The following is a 6,000-nucleotide window of genomic DNA, read 5'->3' as shown; positions in this document are numbered from 1 at the left end:
CAACGACAGATATATGAAATAACATCATAAAATGGGTCTTACTTTTGTTGATCTTTCATCAGAATGTTGGACAAGGTGTCCTTTGTCCAGAACAGTTGTTGTTTGGATTCAGAACAGACACTTTCCCTCTTCATTTAGCAAGTGCGCTAGCCGGGTGGCACGACACTCTCCATGTCAACAAACGGAAGAGAACGGAACACGGCAAAACTCCCCAAAAAAATTCAATAATCTGATGAAACCATATTGAAAAAACATACTTTACGATGGTATGGTGACATGTATCAAATAAAATCAAAGCCGGAGATTGTAGTCGCCTATAACGGCAGCTAAACAAAAGGCAATCCCACTGTCCAGCTCGCGCTCTTCAGAGTACCGAAAATGGTGGACACGTCATTCCAAGATGATGTGTTCCATCTCAGACCAAGATAATCAACTCATTTCTTCTCTCACAGCCTCTTGACACCCAGAGGAAGGTGTATGACGTGCATGTATACTAATAAGTCTTGTGCCCATTTATAGGCAGGAAGAAGAACAGAGCATCGATTTCAGACTTTCCACTTCCTGGTCAGGAAATGTGCTGCAGAATGAGTTCTGTTTCACTCAGCGAAATAATTCAAACGGTTTTAGAAACTATAGAGTGTTTTCTATCCAATAGTAATAATAATATGCATATTGGAAGGCCCTGGAAGGGCGCAGTCCTTCCAGAATCCCAGTTCCACAATAAATGTTTGATTTATTCGATAAAGTCCATCATTTATGTCCAAACACCTCCTTTTGTTTGTGCGTTTAGTACACAATCCAAACTGATGACGCGCTGGCAGGTCCAGGCGAAAGTTCCGGCGAAAAGTAATATTACAGTCCGTAGACACATGTCAAACTAAGTATAGAATCAATCTTTAGGATGTTTTTATCATAAATCTTCAATAATGTTCCAACCGGAGATTTCCTTTGTCTTCAGAAATACGATGGAACGCAAGCTACCTCTCATGTGAACGTGCATGACCAGCTCGTGGCACTCTGCCAGACCTCTGACTCAATCCCCTCTCATCCCCCCCTCCTTTTTAGTAGAAGCATCAAACAATGTTCTATAGACTGTTGACATCTAGTGGAAGCCTTAGGAAGTGCAACATGACCCCATTTCCACTGTATCTTGGATAGGCAAAGTCAAGAGAGAGGAAAGAGAGAAAGGTATTTATGGGGGGGTCATAAACCTCACCCACAGGCCAACGTCATGACAGCACGTAAAATAGTTACTTCAGGGCACGAAAAGGTTCTACCTCAGGGCAAGAAGGCATAGGTAGTCTAGCAATTAAGAGCGTTGGGTTCAAATCCCATAGCCAACTAGATGAAAATCTGACGATGTGCCATCAAACAAGGCACTTAACCATAAAAATAAGGATCTCCCCTCACCTGGTTGTCTAGGTCTTAATTTAAAGTAAAAAGCAGAAACCTGCAGACACTAAGACCTCAGTGGAATGAGCTTAACACAACTAATGTACTGTACAGTATACAATGTCTGTTACATGTGTTCAGCATGCTGTAGGACTCGGCAGAATGGTACTGGAGAATGCATAACTTACTGTGAAGGGACAAACTTAATTCCAAAATTAGATCAATATTTTTGTCAAGATGAAGCAGTTATTGGGAAACAGAGATACAAGAGATATATTTTGGGTTTGCAAAATGAGCACATCTATCAATGTCATCAACTTTCTGCCAGTTTAATTTCATCACAACTTTATATGGATTACTTGCTCAAATTTCACTTGCTGACATAGACAATTCATCAAAATAGCCATATTGTGTTCTTGTAGACAGTCTGATGGCACTGTCTAAAGAAAAAGCATGAATAACATTTCAGTAAGATGGGAATATATTTATGTGTTCCAAATTAGTCCATTTTAAGGTAAAGTTGGAAAACTTTTTTACAAAAGGTGTAGTCTACATAAGTAGATATCTTGCTTGTATGGCAGTCTGTCTCATCATAGTGTAGCATTGCTAGGTAATTACATGCTAATAGGATTGCAGCGGTATCAGTCATTACACAGTTGGAACGAGGAATGTGTAATTACTGATGTTTTACACATTTTCTTGTTCCAATTTGTAACTAATGTTACATACATTATTATTATAATTATCATGCACCTACCAAGGAGCAAGCAATGTAAAGTGAAACTCAACAGGGTAAAACCTTTTTAATTACAATTTAACAACCTTTGCAGACAATTAGGTTACCATGAAAAATTAGGAGACAAATAACCCCTTTAGTTACATTGTACTTACAATATAATAATCTTTAACAACCAATTCTGTAATTACAATGTTTTTACAAGGTATGTACATGTATTTACAATGTACTTATCCAGGAGCAAGCAATTGAATGTAAAGTGAAGTGATATGTTTAATTACTAATGTAGTTACATTATAGCAACCTTTGTGGATAGAATAGGCTAAACATGAGAAATTAGGAGAAAGGAGGAATGTTTTCAGTTGGACTTTTCTTGAATGGATTTGACAGATTCATATTGAAACCTTTCAAATTCAAATCCCCCATTTCAAAGTGTGTAGTTACAGGTAGCAAGGTCACATTTTGGTTTGAATTATTAACATGGTATTTCACAGGTGATTTTCAAACCAATTAAAATCAACTTTTATTTGTCGTACACAAAATTCACAAAATTAGCTGATGTTAATGCATGTGCATCCACTTGCTGGAGGTTATTACACATGTAATTACTAAACATTAGTTACATAGTGGAACTACAACATTTGTAAAAACATCAGCAATTAAACGTGTGGAATAACCTCCAGCAACTGGATGTGTAATTACACAGTCCTTGTTCCAATTGTGTAATAACTAATACCACTACAACCTATAATACTGCATTAACATAGTATGATCAATGTAACTACTATGTTGTTACTACAGTTCTTACTGTGCAGTTACATAGAAATAGGGGCAACTTAATTTAAAGTGTTGCAAATTTTTTACTCTCAAACTAGGGCTCTCTAGTTAGCATGTGCACTCAGAGGTCATAGAGAGAGCTAGATACCGTATACCCAGCAGCTATCTGCAGACTGGCATACATTAACTTCAGTCTTAATGAATACCTTTTTATTTCCTCTATGAGAGAGTTGGTCTGCTGCACATACAGATGACAAGTCAAAATAAGGATTTTTGATTGATAGACAAGATCTTGACTGGGATTCATCACGACTTAATTTTGTAGAGCACTGTCAACAATACGGCTTTTAAAGGAAATGGTCCCACGTTCGCAGAGATCACGTTCACTGTAAACACTGCAGAATCTGAAATTACCTTTAAATGTCAAGCACTCCACAATGCGTGATCAAATTTCTCCTAGGGGTAAATCTTTTTTGGATCTGAAAGGGTTTGGCATAACTCACAACTCTCCCAGAAGCTTTACTATGTTCTTTCCCTGAAGTAGACCCTTTTCTTGTCTTGAAGTAACTCATGTGCATGCATCTTATTTGATCTCATTCTCTATTCTATCTCCAAGGTCTCCAGCTGTACACCCAAGGACTCCTCCTGTACATTTTGTTTATCCTCACCGTGGTCCACATGCACAGCTAACAAATGGCCTATGGAGGAGTAATGCAATAATAAGCCTCTCCACACCATTGATGGCAAGATAAATTGGAGGAGCATATATTATTAGCCTACCAATTACATGCATATATCATTTGTTTGTAACTCAGCTCTTCCTCCCCTGAAAGTCACAACAGAAATTTTGTTGCAGAGCATAGGACATTAATCTCTCAGAACAAATGGGCCTTGTGACCTGTGTCATTTGTATATGTTCAACAGCGCTTAGTCATTCCTTTCTCTCAGACTGTCCTCCGCCTCTGTATATTCAACAAAATCCCTGTAATAATTTTCATGCAACTTTTCCATATTCACCAGTGGTAAACATATTCAGTGAATCAAAAATGACCTCATAAATCTGATACAGAAAGACCCATTCCTCTACTCCATTGGATCCTAGATATAGAGTTTCCAGAATGCTACGCTAGCTTCCTCTTTTCACAGATCTATGCATTTAATGGGATTTTGCTGAGGGCAATTATTGTCGGTAGTTGCATATGTTGGGAAAGCAGATGAAGTGGAATGGAATTTTTAGACAACGTGGCCCTGCAGGACTAAGCTGAAGAAAGGTTGGCTGTGGAGAGAGAGGGAGGGAGAAGGAGAGGGAGAGGGAGCGGGAGAGGGAGGGAGAGGGAGAGCATTTTCAGCCCCTTAATAAACAGAGTGGTTTTCAGGGCATGCCCTTTATCGGTAATGTACAGGGCAAGACCACATCCAACTCATTGATGGACAGCAGTAGCAACAACAGACACAAGCTGCCAAGACCATATTTAATATAACTGAAATGTGACTGAAATACAAGATTTCAAGCCTGCTGGTGCTATAAGATAAGGTTATGGGCTGTGATATACAAATAATTGTGTATGATACTGTATACTGTAACATTGTGCATGCCATTTCATTCTCTTAACTTTTTGCAGTTTTGTAAAATCCAACATATTTGATAGAAAAGCACACAAAATCATGACCTCAAAGTCATGACCTGTAAACAAGTTCTGGGATATTCAGTGAGGTACGGAATTATTGACACCCTTTATAAAGATTAGCAAAAACAACTGTTTGAAATAAATAATTATTATATTGTTCGCTAAGAAAACATTTGTCAATTATTTTATACTAATTAAATAGCTCAGAGAAAGAGATTTTGTTTAACAAGTAATATTTTAGTTTCTCAAAAAAGTAGGGGACAAAATGATTGACATCCCTATTTTCAATACCTTTCAGTTCCTTTTTCTAAAAAGTGTAATGAGTTGGAGAACACATTGGAAGGGATCTTAGACCATTCCTCCATACAGAATCATTCCAGATCCTTGATATCCTTCGTCTGCGCTTATGGACTGCCCACACAATGACATACAGAGCATTCGGAAAGGCACACCTGTCTACAAACTGTTGACAGTGCATGTCAGAGAAAAAACAAGCCATGACTTTGAAGGACTTGTCCGTAGTGTGCAGAGACATGATTGTGTCGAGGCACAGATCTGGGGAAGGGTGCCAAAACATTTCTTCAGCATTGAAGGTCCCCAAGAACGCAGTGGCCTTCATTATCTTAAATAGAAGAAGTTTGGAACCACCAAGACTCTTCCTAGAGCTGGCTTCACGGCCAAATTGAGCAATCGGGGGAGAAGGGCCTTGGTCATGGAGGTGACCAATAACCCAATGGTTACTCTGACAGAGCTCAAGAGTTCCTCTGTGGAGATGGGAGAACCTTCCAGAAGGACAACCATCTCTGCAGCACTCCACCAATCAGGCCTTTATGGTAAAGTGGCCAGACGGAAGCCACTCCTCAGTAAAAGGCACATAATAGCCCGCTTGGAGTTTGCCAAAATGCACCTAAAGACTCTCAAAACATGAGAAAAAAAGATTTTCTGGTCTGATGAACCCAAGATTGAACTCTTTGGACTGAATGCCAAGCGTCACATCACATGTTATTCAGCAGCAGGGACTGGGAGACTAGTCAGGATTTAGGGACAGATGAACGGAGCAAAGTACAGAGAGATCCTTGATGAAAACCTGCTCCAGAGAACTCAGGACATTAGACTGGGGCGAAGGTTCATCTTCCAACAGCACAACGACCCTAAGCACACAACCAAGACAATGCAGGAGTTGCTTTGCGACAAGTCTCTGAATGTCCTTGAGTGGCCCAGCCAGAGCCCGGACTTGAACCCGATCGAACATCTCTGGAGAGACCTGAAAATAGCTGTGCAGCATCGCTCCCCGTCCAACCTGACAGAGCTTGAGAGGATCTGCAGAGAAGAATGGGAGACACTCCCCAAATACAGGTGTGCCAAGCTTGTAACGTCATACCCAAAAGCACTCGAGGCTGTAATTACTGCCAAAGGTGCTTCAACAAAGTACTTAGGAAATGGTCTGAATGCTTTTGTAATACATAT

Source organism: Salvelinus fontinalis, chromosome 9 (assembly GCF_029448725.1).
Source record: "Salvelinus fontinalis isolate EN_2023a chromosome 9, ASM2944872v1, whole genome shotgun sequence".
In the NCBI taxonomy this organism is placed as follows: Eukaryota; Metazoa; Chordata; class Actinopteri; order Salmoniformes; family Salmonidae; genus Salvelinus; species Salvelinus fontinalis.
Note: the sequence above shows the minus strand (reverse complement) of the source record.